We start from the raw sequence: 16830 nt of genomic DNA, 5'->3' as shown, positions 1-16830 counted from the left end.
CGGGCTCCAGCCTCGCCTCGGCTGCAGCTACATGGGAGCCGAGCTGCGGCGCTGCACGGGCCCATCATTGCGGCGGCCCCGGAGTTTGGCCGCCGCCGCTCGGTGCTCAGCCCCATCACCGCCGCCGCCGCCGCCGCCGCCGCCGCTGCACTGGAGTTTGGCTGCTGCTGCCCTACTTCACTCTAGTTTAGTTTCACTCACTTTACATCCGGGTTTTTTCCCTAGGCAATGGGGGCCGCAGCACACCCCGTTCCTTAGGCAAAGTGAAATAAATTCGCCGCACCGACACGTCAAGTAGTCCGCCCGCCCGAGCGCCGCCGCGGGCCCCCGCCACCCCCCCCCCGCCGCCGCCCCGCCGCCCCCGGGGGGGGGCCCGTGCGGCCCGGGAGCCGCCGGCGGAGGCGAGGGGGCCCGGGCCGGCCGCCGTACAACTCCGCCCGGCGGCCCCCTCCCTCCCCGCCGTGCCCCTCTACCCCGGCGCCTCCTCTCCCCCCCCCCCCCGCCCTCGTCCCCGCTTTCCCAGCCCCAGTCCCTCTCGCCCGGCTCTCGGGAGCGGCGGGGGCGCGCACGGCGGCGGCGGCGGCGGGCCGGCGGGGCCGCGCGGCGGGCTCCCGCGCGGGCGAGTGTGTCTGGGCCTGGGCGGAGGGATCCCCGGGCTGAGGCGGCGGAGGTGCTGCGGCCCGGGGCCGGGTGGTGAATGGGCTGGTGGTGCTCGCTGCTGCTGCTGAGAGGAGGAGGAGGAGGATGAAGAGTTGGGCTTGTTTGTCTCCCACAGTTTCTCTCCTGCTGCTCTGATTCCCCCCCACCCCTATTCCGGCCCGGGGCCTGTGTGTGTCTCTCCTGGAGGAGGAGGAGGATCCAGTTCCTCCCCCCACCCCCTCCTCCCCACCCCCCCTTGCCTGGGGAAGAGGAGGAAAGAAACAGCCCAGAGAGAGAGAGTGAGTGAGTGAGAGAGAGAGAGAGAGGGAGAGAAGAGGAGAGGAGAGGAGGAGGAGGAGGAGGGAGAAGGGAACAACCTACCATCTTAACACACTAATATCTAAAAAGTGCGAGAGGCCCAGAGCAGCAGCAGAAGCAGCAGCAGCAGCTCCAGCTTCTTCCCTCCCTCCCCATGAAGAAGAGTTCCCTCCTCCTCCTCCTCCTGCTTCTCCTGCTCAGAGTTCCTGCCTCCAGCTGCCAGGGGGGACAACCAGCCAGCAGCAGGAGGGTGCAGTATCCCAGCTTTTCCATTCTCTCTTCTCCTCACTCTCCTCTCTTTTTTTCTTGAGTAGCTCTATTTCCCCTCCCTCCCCCCTTCCCCCTCTCCCCCTCTCCCTGTCTCTCTGTCTTGTCTCTGGTGTTTGTCTCTGGGAGGAACTGGGGCTGCCTGCTTGGAGTTTGTTGTGGGGGGGAGGGAGGGGGAGGGGAGGGGTGTGTGGGAGGGAGGAGGGAAAGGGGGGGTGTTCTCGTCAGGACCCCTCAGTCAACTTGAGATTTGAGCAGTAACTTCCCCTTCGGGGCGCCCCCCTGCGTGCCCTTCCTATTCCTCCCCCCCTAAAAAAAAGACAATGGAAAAACCTTGTCTCCCCCTTCCTTCCCTCTGCCCTCCACCCCTCCCCAGGATAAATTGGAAGTAAGTTTATGAGCAGCCTCGGGAGCCTGGGCGCTGAGTGCAGGGCCGAAGCGGGTGACAGAGGCGGCGCGCCGGGGGTGGCGGGGAGGGGGCGTCACATTGTCCCGGCGGGGGGCCGGGGAGGGGGCCGCCGGCGGGGGCGGGGGGCGCGGAGCCTCGTCCGCCCCCTCGGCTGTCCCTCAGCCCGGGGATGGTCGCCTCGGCTCCTTCACCACCCTGCCCCCCCCTCGGGATGCTGTCGGGGGGAAGTTTTTATTATGATTATTTAATTAATTAATTAATTTTTTTTTTTTTTTTTTGGGAAAACCATCTTGTTTGGTGACTGAGGGATCTGGTTAAAAAAAAAAAAAAAGTTGCGGCTGCTGACGCTGCCGGGCCCGAGTGTGTGTGTTTGTGTGTGTGTGTGTGTGTATGTGTGTGTTGGTGCATTTGTCTTGGGTGGCCGGAGCAGCCTTGGGGAAATTCCGCTTATTCTTCTTCTTCTGCAACTTGTTATTCCGGAGAGTCTGCCTGCACCCCTCACCCCGGGCCCGGCCCTCCCGCACTCGCCCCCGCCGCCCGCGGCCGCGGGGCGCCCCCGGGACCCCGCGCGGGCCGAGGCCGGCAGGCCGCTCGGAGAGGGGCCGCGGCCGCCCCTCCCCCGCCCGCGCCCCCGCCGGGGGGAGGGGCGCGCGGAGTGGGACTCTTTCCGTTTGGTCCAGCCCCGTCGTGCACGCAGTTCCCAACACTTCTCGTCATCCTCTCTTTGGTCTCTTTATTCTGCTGAGCGGTGCTGTTAGGATTTCTTTTTTTCCCCTGACCACGTTCGCGATGGTGGGTAGCAGCAAGGTGGCCCTGGTAGGGGAGGGGTTGATATCGAGATTGGGCACTGGGGGAAGAATGTCTCGTTTCAACTTTGTCTGTGGCTTGCACCCCCGGAGAAGGCCACACGCCGGTTGTAGGGTGCAGATGTGCTGAGAGTGATTTCTAAGTAGTTGAGTTGTTGAGATGAAGGTACGACTGCTAATGGTAGGCAGGTTTTGTTTTCATTGGTGAATCTGGTGTCATCATATTCGGGGCATATGTTGAAATATTCTTTGTTTAGGTCTTGAAGTAGAGGATCTCACTCTGCACGTCCACATTGTGTTGTTTTTAAATGATGTCTGCAAGTGTGGCTTTCTAGAATTTCAAATGTGAGTTAAGGTCCGGACGTGTGTGGGCCTCAGCATTGGCCTTGACAGTGAACTTTGTGGCAGTGTTTTGGATTTCAGAGATTTGCCCCATAGCTGGGGTGCGAGCTGTGCATTTTTTGTTAATAGTAGGTGTCAGGAATGTAGATGCTTAAGCTGGGGACATTAAAGAGAGAACATTCCTGTATTAATAATTGATAGCTGAATATTAGAATCAGATTAATTTGGGTTGATGAAAGTTTTTTTTTTTTTTTTTTTTTTTTTTCAAAAGCAGCTGTGCACTCTAGGAAGGAAGCCTTTACATAGGCACACTTTATAGGGGTTCTTTAGGGCAGGGAGCTAGAATATCTCCTTTTAGAGAGGATACTCATCAACATCTCTGGCTTCACTGAGGGCCTGGTAAGGGGACTAAAATTGGGGCTAAGACATCTAAGTGTACTTTTCAGTGCTTATGTTGTTTTGTTTACATCTGGTGTTTATCACATTTGGGCACTAGAAATAAATAGGTAAGTTTTTCTTTTGGTTTTTGAAGAGTAGCCCCTTCCCCCCCTTTTTTTTAAGTTTCACGATTTACTTGGTTTCACAGCATTATAGGAAACTGTTACTACATTTTTACTGGAAGTACTATTATTCATTTTGATTTTGGTAAGTTCCTTTCTATACTTTTTTTCTATCTTCACTTGTATATGGAATCTACATTGTGGGCTTAAAACTAGCTTATTAGGGGTTATTTAAAATGTCTGAAAAATACATTTTAAAATATCAGGACATACTTGATGGCAAAGAGGAAATTTTTGTGTGCAGTAATACTCTTGTTTATCAAAAAATTTCTGTACTTAAAACTTCTGTAGATGGACAACTGTTCTTAAAAGGAGCATAGTAATAGTGCAGAAAATTCTTAAAACACAAACTTCTGGCTAATATGTTAAAAATATTCCAGGTGTTTTTCTTTATGTCAGACTTTTGCTTTTGTTAACGTAATGGTATTTGCAATATGACTAGCATTGCTTGGCTGGCCGCAATAAAGTCTTTTGCTTGAGTGCTTTTGAAGGCTTTTTAAGGTAGTTTTTAGATAATTTTGCAAGCTTTATTTAAGCATGTTGCACTTTGGACTCAGGCAGGTCTTATGGAACCAGAATAGTAATAGATTTAAAAGACTCCTACCCACACCAGATTTTCTTTTTAAGAGGTGTAAGTGATGGACGGGGCCCTATTTCTTTTAGCTTTGAAGGGTCCCATCCTTTTTCCCATTCAGTCATCTGGAAGGAGCTGCCTCAGAAATACTCTTCTTCTGTTTACATGAAGAACTCTAAATGCTATCCAGCAGGAGGTGCTACATCAAGATAAAGCAAATCTCTTGAATTTTGAGGGTCTTACTACTTATTACAGCTCTGTTAGCTCCAACTAAGCAACAGGATTAACGCCTTAAAGTTCCAGAAAGATTTTGAGTAAGTCCATTTAAAAGTCCATTAATAAATTACATTTGCTATTTGCAACTGAAATCTTTGATTGCTTTTTACCTGTTTACAATATTACACAAAGTAGATTTGTTATTGTGGATAGCTTAAGAATGTCACGCTTAGGTACAGAGTGCTGTTAGAATTATTTTATTTTGATGAGGAATTAGTCTTGTATTGGTGAGTGGGGTGTTGAACGCAAATGTGAAAAGATTATGTCCAAGGACTGTAAACAAAAGAAGTTGGTATGATGGGGCTTTAGGTTTTGTGTTATTCCTATAATATTAATACAGATAGGATACAGAGATATGAGATTTTGGAAAGGGAGATACTGTATGGAAAAAAATTTAATTTCTTGTGTTTTTTTCCTCACATCTATGGACAGTGATCCTAATAGATAAATTCTTAGGCACTTAGCTTTATAAATACGTATGGTTGATGTATTTGAGTTGGCCTCCAAAGACTGAGATTCTTGAACTGTAAGTAAAGTTGTATCTGTGAGTGTAAGTCATTCCTGATATGTCCGTTAGTAACACTTAACAATAACTGCATAAAGATGAAAGTAGTTTCATAGCATTTACAGCACATGCTCCTTTGAAACTATACTAGTGTTAGGTGAATTGATTTATCCCTGGGAATATCATGCTACTTTGGTGACTTGTAAAGTTTTGTATCAAAGTTTTAGAAACTTAGGAATGTGTAGAAAGTTTGATGAAGCTGCTTTGAATTTTGTCGGTTTTCTAGGCATAATACTGTACTTTTTTCTCAGTAAGATCAAATGAGATAATACATGTGAAAGTTCTTTGTAAATTGTCGGAAGCCATGCAGATGTTGAGATAGGTAACTAATTAATACATGGACAGAAATTTCTGTCTTTAAAATGTTAGCATTCTCCGCATCATTTGGGAAATGAGCACATTAAAAGTGTACCCCCAAACTTTATAAATTTTTTTTTAAATGCTACTGTGGTTACCAAAAAGCTCTTTGTTACAGTTTTGAAGCTTTGTTTAAAAAATGCTGTGGAGGCAGTTTCTCATAATTCAAAAAAAAGATCATTTTTCTTTTTGTAGATCCTGTGAAATGTGTATCCCCCATTAAAATTTTTCTTCATTTCTTCATTGATGTGATAGTAGTTGATTTTAGTGAATATTTAAGTTCCTGGATTCTTCTATAGACTCTCATTAACACACAGAGTAACAGATGTCACAGTTAAGGTTTTGAATGTTTTGAGTGATTCTGCTAACTTTCTGAAAAATTCTTACTAAGTAAAGCTTTCAAGCTTGTTTCAAAGTGAAAAAGATTTATATCTGTATGTATTAGTATTAGGTACATATGTATATCATTTTGTTTTTCTCTTTTAGAGGGATGCATGAGGAAATGACTATTCAAATCTAGAGGAGTGCACTGAAATATTTTTGTGTAAAAATAACCCAAAAGTTTAAAACTCAGAGCCTTGATTTGTGGCTTTTTAAATAGACTCTGCTCACAAATTTGGACTAAAATAAAATATAGATAATTGGGAGTCCCTGTGTTTATGAGCATATCAAAAGGTCTGTTTTATATTTTAGAAGCTACTACTCTTTATGAAATAGCCCCTTTAATTAGAAATTAAATATAGAAACTTGTTTCTTTGTGAAGTGAGAAAAACATTTAACTGTTTAAATAAAAATGAAACCTCTCAGGGTAGTATTAACTTTTTCATCCTACGGACACTGAATACTAAAGTTGGTTTGGGGTTTTCCTTTTCTTGTTTTTTTTTGTTTTGTTTTTTTTTGAGGAAATACGGAAGTTAAGGTTATAGTAATGTGCTTTTAAATTTTGTATTCTTGGTATTTTATTGCTGAAAACTTTTGTATTTAATGGCTGTTCAAAGGGAGAAAAGAAAGGGATTAAAGTTTTAGGTCTCTAACCTTTGACAGAATTCCTTTATATCTATATTCAGACCTGATTTCTTGAAATATGTTTGAATCTTCCTGTTAATTTGTGTTGGGAAATATTCATGATTTTTGTTGACTTCTCAGGAACTTTTGTACATGGGCTTTTTTGTAGGCCCTGAGTATTCTTTAGGTGCACAGCAATATATTTTGATCACTTTAACTTTACCAGGTGTGTATTTTTGCTGCTTTGAGATTTTTTTTTTTTTAAGGAGGTAATACTCTAACACCGCTTTAAATTTATTGTAGATAATTACTTTTTAAATAGCGTATGTTTTCTTGTTTGTATGTACATGTGGCTGTGCTATTTTGTAGGCTTTCCTATAATTCTTGTGTATAAAATTTCTGGAGTCTGTTCAGTGTTAGACTGAGGTGGTGATGAACTCTTCCACCACATTTAGAGATAATATGTGAGGTTTGGTCAACCTTTGGGTTTTCTACAGCAACTTTCTCACACTAGACACTTGTGTGGCAGTTTGAATACCCCTCCACTTCTCTCCCTCCAATACAATGCAAGGCCTCCCCCTGTTTTTTTTAAAAAAAAAAAATAGTGCGCAGGTCTCTGTTGAAGGAAACTATTCTTATCTATATTTTGGAATCATCCATGGAAATGTTTTCTGGTTTTTTAAATAGACAAAAAAGTGAACCAGTAATACAGAGATAGGAAGGGGATGGGGCCTAACAGGTTGGTGATCTAGGCTTTATTTTGACTCTGTTTGTGGGCCTAGGGAACAAAAAATAACTTAAACACAGAAGCCAAAAAGATGGGTTTTGTTTTATTGTTTTGGCTGCATTGAGGATACAAACTGTCAGTACTTGAGGAGAAGGAGCAGCAGAAAGGAATTGATTTTTTTCTGCTGCAGATCCAAGTATTGTTAACCATGTGCGTCTCTGAAGCAGCATACTTACAAATCAAACAGTAGTTGATTCTTTCACTCAATTAACGGTCAAACCCTAGACTGGTTTTTTTTCAGATTTTAAATAAGTACCAAAAACTTCAGAGTAATGACAATAATTTCCTGATAAAAGTGGGTGATAGTAACCATGGCAACTGCTATCTGGCCTTAATGGCCAGTATGTTGTATTGATGAAGCTTCAGATCCTGTAGTACCCTGTCACTTTTATGGTGAAATGTAGTAACGTGTTGCAGGTGATTTTTAGCTGGATTGTGTTAAATTTGTGTGCCAGCTTATCTTTCCTTGTTAGGAATTTCTTGGACTGTATTCCACAGCATGTTTGTGAAGGTGCTGTTGCCTGAAAATAACCCGCCACCTGTGTTAGGCCTCCTGATGCAGATTGCACTTAGTTCTTTCCCAGCCTCCTTCCTCAGTCTTGCAGAAAATAGGGGTGTGTGTAGAAACTGTATATACATAAATAACAGCTCAAAGTTATCTATTTGGACATGTTATTGATAATTAAAAAAAATTTTTTTTAGAAGAGGTCAATGGATGAGAGAAAAGAGTCTGGAGTGGGAATATTTTTTTTTCCTAAGTGTTCTTTCTGGAAACGTGTGTGTGTGTGTGTGCAATGAGGGGTTAGGAGAGGAGGGCACAGGTATTGAGTAAGGACTTGACAAAAGAGAAACTTAAGTATTATTGTTTTTGTGTGTGTGATGGTGTTATGTGTCCCTCTTACAATAAGAATATTTTTCCTAGTGGACATGATTAGAGTATGGGAAATGTTTTTGAATGAGAATTTTCTGCAAGAAAAATTATTTATAGAATATAACTTGAAAGACTGTTAAGAGAAAACCTGATAAAACAATTAAAACTTTCTTGGGGGAGGGGAATAGAGAACTTTGAAACTGATCAACCAAACTTTTTAAAAAATGGCTTTAAAACTGATGTTTTTAAAAATAATTTTAAAATTGTATAAAATCTTTTTGCTTTTTAAACATTTCTTTTGTATGCTTAGCCTGTTTAAGGTTTTTCTAATGTGAAAATGTTGATGTAAATATTCATTGATACTTTTTCCAATACGTGCTAAAGAAACTGCCAGAGCAGAGAGCAGACAAGTTAGATCTGAATTTCACTAGGCCCTGATAATAAGATCTAGTCAAATTGTGCTTAGATAGTTCAGACTTTCTTAAAACTTACTGTGATAGGGTGAAGTGGTTTACTTACTACAAGTCCCAGGATGCATTTCGGGTTTTTGCTTCACTCCGGATTAGAGCATTGCATGCTGGGACCTGTAGTTGATTTAAACAGCACAGAGAACCCTTCCCTCTTGTCTACTCCATTTTATACAAACAGCTTCCCAAGCCTCTAAGAACTTTCTGCTAAGTACAATTTGATTGCTAATATTATGATTATCATGGTGCTGATATTCTAAAGTGAGTTTTCAGAAACACCCTAGTGTTTTAGTTTACCTTGGATTAGTTTGTTTTTTTTATCAGCTACTTTAAGATTTACATGTAAAATAACTGATACATGTGTATGTATGTTTGTGTTTATATATTTAAAACTTAGCTTAGCAATTGTAAATTTTTTTGTCTGTGCTGCTATAGATCACTTTATAATTACAGCATACAGATTGCTAATACGGGCTTTAGGAGCTTATTATTGTAGGGCCTGATACATATGCTGTTCTCTTTTCTTTGAATGGGGCCAGTTATTCAGTGCCCATATTTAAGTTTAGAGGTTATATAAAAATTATTTTGTAATAATTGTCAACATCTTGAATCTTAGTATTTTCTAAATGGAAGACAGATTCCTGATAATAAATGTGATTTCAATGTAAATTTAATACTCATATGGATGTAATCTGAAAGATAGAGGAAACGAGAAGTTTTCTTTAATAATTTGTTTATATTTTCCTTTGTAAAATTTAAATTTCTATTCTTTCTATTCTTTTCTTTCAAGTTCTGATACTTTATTAATGAATATCAGAATGTTGTTGCAGGGATTAGATGTTGAAATCTGTGAGAGTGCTTAGCACAGTGCCTGCCACATAATAAAGCCTCAGTAAATGTGTAGAATTAGCAGCAGCAGTGGTAGTGGTTCTTGTTATTAAATAAATAGCATGCTTCACATTTTTTCCTCTTTTTACATGATTATTTGATCAGAAGCCCAGCGTGTTCTGACAAGACCTTGAGATTTTTGGCCTATGGTAATGATGTGGCAGTTCCTTAGAATTTTTGCTGTATGTAAGATGTCTTTGCACCTCAGTTTCTCCGTAAGTGATATATGCCTGAAGTTAGCCACCAGCCAGTCGCAGACTTTTGACCAGGGTTCAGCTCTGCCTGTTCGGTACTTTTTGCCATTGTACCACAGCCCTTGGTTGACTTTTGAAAGTTCAAAAGATAATGAAAATGTTTTCGTTCATAATGTTTGCACTGGTAAAGTACCCAAACTAGTTGATTAATGAAAATAAGATGCTGCAAAAGTGTTCCTCATGTCACAGTGTATGTTACCTTGGAAAAATTCTGTTGTTGTTAGAAGCACGAGCCAGTCTATCACCATAGTTCACAGTGTTACAGGATTGGTGAATTAGAGGCCGGTGAGCAGCCCCAGAAAGAAAATGTAGTTTCAGGTCCGTGGGTTGTACTTATTTAAGTTAGAATCATAAGTCTTTACATTATTTTTCTCTTTTAGGACACTCTAACTTCTTTTAGGCTCTTGAACTTGTAGGATATTTTTATCTGCATGGCTGGTCTCTTTTAGCTTGTTGAGAAGGGAAAGGGACATCTGGGAATATTGAAAAATGTAAGCAAAAGTTGTGATGTATGTGCCTTAGTTTGAGGGTATACAGAATCAAGATAGTGTCTTTCTTACCTGCTTGGCCCGTATCTGTTCCAGCTTTTTCCCTTGTGCAAAGTTCCTGGAATAATATTGCTGAGGGCTGCTGTGTTTAAGAGAATTCTGCCTTTAGTAGTGATTATTTAAGTACTTGTTCACACAACAAACCAACCACTATAATAATACTAACCTTTTTTTTTCTTATAAATATGAACTGAAATTTGTTAATATTTGTATATTAGACATTGAATAGATTCTTTAGCTGTGTCAAAAATTTGTGGGATCTGATCCGATAATGCTGCCACATTATGAGTGGCTTTATTTATCTTCTATTAACTTGACTTTTTAAGACCTAACATTAAAATGAAATAAGTTCAGTGGTTACAAAGAAGTTAAATACAAAGGGCTAAGTATAAGGGGTAAAATAGTCTCCAGTGTTTATTGACCAATGCAGGAAAGATCAGATTTGGATGAATGCTCCTTATCTACATTTTATAATTACACATGTGTGTAATTCTTGAAATACTAAAGTTGGAAATAAGGAGAGTGAAACTGGGCAGCCATGTGTAATCCCCGTAGAGTCCTCTGACACACCTAAAGTATTTAGCACAGTTTTCTGTCTTTTTTAATGAAATGTCCCAGGCCAATGGAAATGAAACAATTGTGATGGTGTCATAGGACTCGGCCCAAAGACCAATCCTGTCACTAGTGGTGTGCTCTTGGGAAATTCAGCCTGCTGGGCATCAGTTTTTGCAGTGGTAAGATGGGGATAATGGTAAAAGCCGGTTTCGCTATGCTCTTAAAAGGACTGGATGAGGTAATACCGGTGAATGTACTTTGTAGACTAAAGTAGTATATATAAATTGAGTTTGTAATCACTAATAGATGCCTGAATTTTAAGGTATTTGTCTATATTGTGTAAACAATGTTAATATCTTTAAAAGTTTAAATATATGAGTTAGAATCATATTTGGTGATCTGAATACCCCCTGCCCATGGTCAACAGACAAGTTCTTAACATGTTTACAGCGTAGATAGTGACAATATGCACTGATGTATTTGTGTGTGTGTGTGTGTGTGTGTATATATATAATATACATAAATATCATAAATATACTGGTGTGTTGTTATGGTAATAAAAGCTTTCAATTATGGGCTTTTATATTGAAAACTATTTTTATGTGTTAATATACAAACTTACACAAATACATATATTTGTTCTTGGAGAAGTGGCATAGATATAAGACTAAATGTTTGGCAAGTTGTGAACTGTTCTTGTACTGTAGGGTTATGTTGTTTTAATAACAACAATAATAATAATTTTATATTTACTGGGTATTATATATAGTGATAAGCTTTTTTATATATAGGATCTCATTTAATTGTAATCCTCACAGCAATATTATGAGGATTTGCTATTATTATCCTACCCCCATTTTATAGATAAGGAAGTGAAGGCCTCCCTGGGATCACATAGGTGTAGCAAATGCTACAACCTGAATTCAAGTCCAGATTTGATTCCAGAGCCTCTCCTCTTAAGTGTCCATAATATTGTACTGAACTTGTAATTCCTCTAGAAACCTAGAAAATGAACTACTAAAGAAGTTTTCAATTTACTGAAATGGCCACAGGTATGATGTATCATTTTGAGAATGTTTCATGTTGATTTTGGTTGGGTTAGATTGAATATTTCGGAAATAGTAAGCATTGGAATGGAATGGAAATGAAGGCATTTGGGATAGTGTCTGTCTTGTTTCTCATTGTATGCCAATTGTGAACATAGTGCCTAGCATGGATGGGGACTGATATCTATTTCTTAAGGTTGGAATTTGGGCACTTTAGCATTGTAGGTTATTTTATACATTTTCTTAGTAAGTGCAGATATTTTACATTTGCTGTTTTAATTAGTTCTTATGTAACTACAACATTTTAGAGGGTTTGATGAGAAATGTCCTTTTTTTAAAAGAAATATTATAAAGGCAGTGCATCTGAATAATTCTAGCCATATAGATATGTATAAAGTAAAAAATGAAAGTCATCCCATTCTACTTTTAAATTTTCCTGTGCATTAAATATGTACTATATATATCCATTTCAAAAATAGAGTTATACCATAATACTGTCTTGAAGTTTACTTTTTTCAAGTGGCTATTTAAAAAACTTGTTTTTGAAAATAAGGCTCAGGTGGGAAGTGGGAGTGAGGTTGGAAGGAGAGAGGTAAGATCTTATACATTAAGATCTTATACATTAAGAAGTATAATCTTATACATTAAGATTATAAACTTATACTCTAGACTGGTTATGACTTATGGGGCAAAAAAGCATTTTAAGTTCTTTTTAGTTGTGCCTAATGCCTTAGAGATGGTCATTGTTATTTTTAAAACTTAAAAAAATGTTAACCAATTTAAAATGGCAACACCATTTTCTGTCCTGTGCAAGTAATTTAAGAGGCATCATTTCAGAATTAAGTTCTACTAGTTTATTCTAGTAGCTACTATTTATAAAGAGATCAGTTATCGGTTCATATAACTTTTTTTTAAACTGGTGGGTTCTCTTCTTGGTTGTTTAGAGGCATTCAATTCAACATTTACAAATTAAAATAGCATTTTAAAGCTGAGAAAATAATTGTAATATTTTAATTAATGGAAACTCAAACCAAGTACTGCTTAATCGGCATACAGACTGATACCCTGCATAGGAATTAGTCCTGGTGCTCACATCTTTATGTCAGTAGTGTTGGCTGACCTCACCCCCATCCCTATCCCTACTCACTCAATCACTACCAAATGCTATACTGATAATCCACCATTTTTTCAAGTGACAAAAAAAAAAATTTATTTGAGTGCCATTTGTTATTCTGGTATTGTGTAAAACAAGACATCCTCAAGGCCTTATAATCTACATTAAATATAATCGTTTGATTCTGGCTTTGAGAGTTTTATCTTGTTGCTAAGGTTATTAGTCATAATTCACCTTTGTAATTTTCAGATTAAAAAATTTTATTTCATAGGTAATAAATTTTTTATTACAGAAGTTTTTTAAAAAAGTCTTCCTAGTCCTAGAATGCACTCCTTGTGTCTAAGGTGCCTTAATGTTTCTTTAGACTCGTATTTAGTGAAGTGCTGAAGCCTGGCCTTAAAATTCTAAGAATTGGATCTGACGGCATAGTAGTTTATTTAAACTACAGTATAGTCATTTATTTATTTATTTATTTATTTATTTATTTATTTATTTGAGAGAGGGCACACAGGAGTGGGAGTGGGGGTGGGTGGGTAGGGAAGGCAGAGGGAGAGGGAGAGCGAGAATCCCAAGAAGGCTCCATGCCCAGAGGCGAGCCCCGTCTCAACCCTGAGATCATGACCTGAGCTGAAATCAAGAATCAGATGCTTAACTGACTGAGCCACCCAGGCGCCCCCAGTATCATCAGTTTTAACAAGCCAATTCAAGGGTTTTCTCATTGGCAGCATTCATATGTGCTTTTCATTTTGTGTGGCTCAGGCCATGCCCTAGAAAGTATTAAGTGTGCAGAGGTCTCAGTTCATGTCATGGATGGTCAAACTGAGGCAGAGACAAGAATTCAAGTAAGTGAATGGCAGAGCCTAATTTTTCTCTCTTATTATACTTTTTTTGGCCTGTTGTCTCCAAACTTTAAAAAATTACTGCTACCAGTAAATGTATATTTATATGTAATTTTCTGAATTCGTGTTTTATGTATGTTATAAAACATACAGGAAAGTTGAAATTTAAAGAAAGGGTGATATTTAAAAATGTAAGTTGCAATAATTCCTTCCGTGGCCCCCTTCCTTCTCTGGGGTGGGTGCACCCACTTGGAGACGAGTGCTTTAGATAGGCCATTCTTCTGCAGGAGAGGCAGCCGTGGGGACACCTGGAGGACAGTTGGCACAAGGTGTGGGCTCTTAAGTTGGAGTGATCTTTTGCAGCTTTTTAATTTTAAAGAAACAGGCTTTCTTTCTGTGAAAGGCCGGAAGATTGAGAGTAAAGGCCGAAAGATTGAGATGAGAGTAAAGGCCTTGAGAGAGGTGAGCTTAAAAGACAGAAATACAAGCCTTATTTGTTTTCTTCAGAGTTGACCAAAGGGAAAAGGCTGCCTACCCTGTCAGTTCTTACTCCCACTATAGAGATGGCAGTGCCTTTTTCTGTTGTTGTTAGGCAGTTTATAGAACGCAGGATAGCTTGGTAAGCGTCTTCTCTGTGCCTGATATGACGTAACATTGTGGAGTATGCAGCATGCATGTTAAGTACAAGTGGTTGTATTTGGCTTGTTGCTGCAGCATTTTTGAGGATGTCTTCAAAAGCAGTTCTCATTCGATAGAGTTGGATATGTGCAAATTATTGAAATCTTCATTTCATGAAGGCCAAACTTTGTAACTTGAATTATTCTATTTAGTATTTGTTTATTTCTCTCCTCTCCTTCTCCCCTCCCTCCCCCCCTCCCCCCCCCTCCCCCCCCAGTACTTCAGAGCGGAATTCTTTTTCTGAAAGGAACAGATGCTGTTAACTTATCAGGACCTGATACTAAAAAGCCTACAAAAATCTTTGTGCTGCTTATTTTCTTTATTTAATCTATATGCAAAGCATATTGTAATTATTGCTGTTAGAGGGTTTTAAACTGATGGTTCCTCACCCTTTTTGTGCACAGGGGAGATAGATTTGGAATGCCAAATGGACAACTTGGTATAAAGAAATAATGACCACTGAAATAAAACAGGAGTTCAAATAAAAAGCAAACCACATACAAATGTAGAATGAAAATATCTTTTAGTAAAATGTTAGCATGCTGTACTTGGAACAGATGCCACATTAATTCAAAAGAGAGCCCAGAAAATGTGGCAACTTTACGATGTCAATGGAGGGAGCTGCAATAGTTCCTTTTCTCATTGTGTCAAGTTCCAGTACCTCCAGGTCCAGTCCTGTTCTTCTCTATTTATTTTTCTGGGTGTATTACATGTTAGCATACAAATATTAAATCCATGCTCATTATTTTTATTTATATAATTAAATACATTATCATACTAGTAGATATTAAGGTGGAAAGCCCAGTAACTTGTAACAGTAATGATTTTTCTTTTAAATATGTATATCAAAATATTCAGAATCTGAGGTAAAAATTGATTTTTCTCTCACCTTTCAAGGCACATTTATGATAATAAGGTAGTCTAAGAATTGAGACTTTCAAAGAGGCCTATGCTTTTTTGTGTGTGGTTTTTTTTTTGTTTTTTTTTGTTTTTTTTGAGGCCCATCCTTTTTTGAATGTAGAATTTGGACAAGTTACAAAACTATGAGAATTTTGCATTTTTTTCTCATTTAAATTTGTAGTTATCATTGGACATTTGTTATGATTTTTAAGTAGCTTAGATTCATTCATTCCTTTTGCGGTGTTCTTTATGGTGTTTGGGAAGAAGGAGAAAGGGTGTTGGAAGGGTACTACCGTACACACTTGGATACTTCCAGACTGACGTTCATTTTATAGAAGATTGCGCTGTGACATCTCTGAATTGCCTACTTGCAGTGCATGGTTAGTGTGATTCTAAGTATGGAGAGAGATGGGCTGGGGGCTCTTAACCAGCCTTACAGTGTGCCACTTCCTGAGCAGTGCAGTGATCTAATCACCAGGGGCATGTCCTTTGTGCCTGTAAAGAAGTCTGGCGTGCGTGCTTAGAAGAGTACTATAGTTTTCTCGTAAGTAGTCAAAGCACAAAGGCTCACAATCCAGTAATTTTGTTGAAAAGGTTAAAAGTTTTGTTTTCATGCAGTTCAGATGAAGGGAGGTTTTTAGCATGGCAGTAAATAAAGCTCAGTGGTTGAGTATCCGCACTGGAGCTCAAATTGCGGCTTTGCCACGTATTAGCTCTGGAATAATGGTCAAATCACTTCACCCTCTGTGCCTCTGCCTCTGTTTCTTCATATGTAAAGTATGAATAAATAATAGTGCCTATAGCTTGAGGTTGTTATGAGGAATTAATAAGTTAACATATAAACTGCAGTTAAGTTCTTGACACATAGTATGTGCTAAATAAATGGTAACTATTGTTAGGTATTACTTAACCTTAATTCTCAAGTCCTTTCTTCTCTCCTCAAGGCTTGGGACAAATGCTGCATAGTGGGAAAAGAGCCTGAGCTTTGTGGTCTGACCCCTGGGTTGGAATCTCTGTACAACCACTTAAAGTTGAGTGTGTGACCTTGGACTAATTATTTAAGCTCCCTTCAACAAAGATGTCTCTCATACATGCTGTACACCAAGCCCTGTGCTGTTCATTTGGACGTCAGTTTCTTCATCTGTGATGTAGGGTTGGTAACACCAACCTTCTGGGATTGACGTGAAGATAAAATGAGGAACTCTTAAGACACTTGATAAGCAATAACTGCTGTTATCATTGTTATGGTTACAGTCCCACTAAAAGTTTATGGGGAAACAGTAAATATGGAACAGCTTAGTTTGGAAAGGAGGGTTTTTTCCTGAAATGTCATGGTGAGAAAAGGTACGGGTGGGAAAAGTGTGTCTAATGAGTCCTTGTTTGTGAAAGCTCTGGGAGAAATAGAAAATATGTGGGAATATGTCAGTTTTAAGAGACTTTAAAAAAATATTATAGGGCACTTTTTAAAAACTCGTAGTGATATATATAAACCTTTTTCTTGTCCCAGCATAGTGATGTGGTTTACAGTAGGTCACATAGCATGGAGTCAGGAGTAGACTAGGCCTTATAACTGAAAAGTCTAAAATCCTAATCAGCTGGTCAGTCGCTTGGGTCAGCTGCTAGGGACAAAGTGTGTGCTTAACCCCTGAGAACACATGCTTGAGTGGAATAACTAGTGAAAATAATTGTAGAGGCACACAAATGCTTTCTAGTAACGATGGACATCATTTATTTGCCTTCTGATTTTGGGCATTTTGCCTCTCTG

General features: G+C 39.7%; 1 protein-coding gene across 13 annotated transcripts in view; it reads left to right on the top strand.

Annotated features, from left to right (window-relative positions):
- Positions 1 to 944: 944 nt before the first annotated feature.
- Positions 945 to 16830, top strand: part of PHF21A (PHD finger protein 21A) — a 191199-nt gene continuing 175313 nt past the window's right edge. For 7 of the 13 annotated variants that reach the window (XM_032414003.1, XM_032414001.1, XM_032414004.1 and 4 more), the window contains exon 1: positions 945 to 1207. The gene's annotated coding sequence lies outside the window, so the exon portion shown is untranslated. The other 6 variants (XM_032413999.1, XM_032413996.1, XM_032413993.1 and 3 more) reach the window with 5 other exon arrangements.

Source organism: Phoca vitulina, unplaced genomic scaffold (genome assembly GCF_004348235.1).
Source record: "Phoca vitulina isolate PV1807 unplaced genomic scaffold, GSC_HSeal_1.0 scaffold16, whole genome shotgun sequence".
Classification (NCBI taxonomy): Eukaryota; Metazoa; Chordata; class Mammalia; order Carnivora; family Phocidae; genus Phoca; species Phoca vitulina.
The sequence above is the reverse complement of the archived record's forward strand: the minus strand, read 5'-3'. Positions and strand labels throughout refer to the sequence as shown.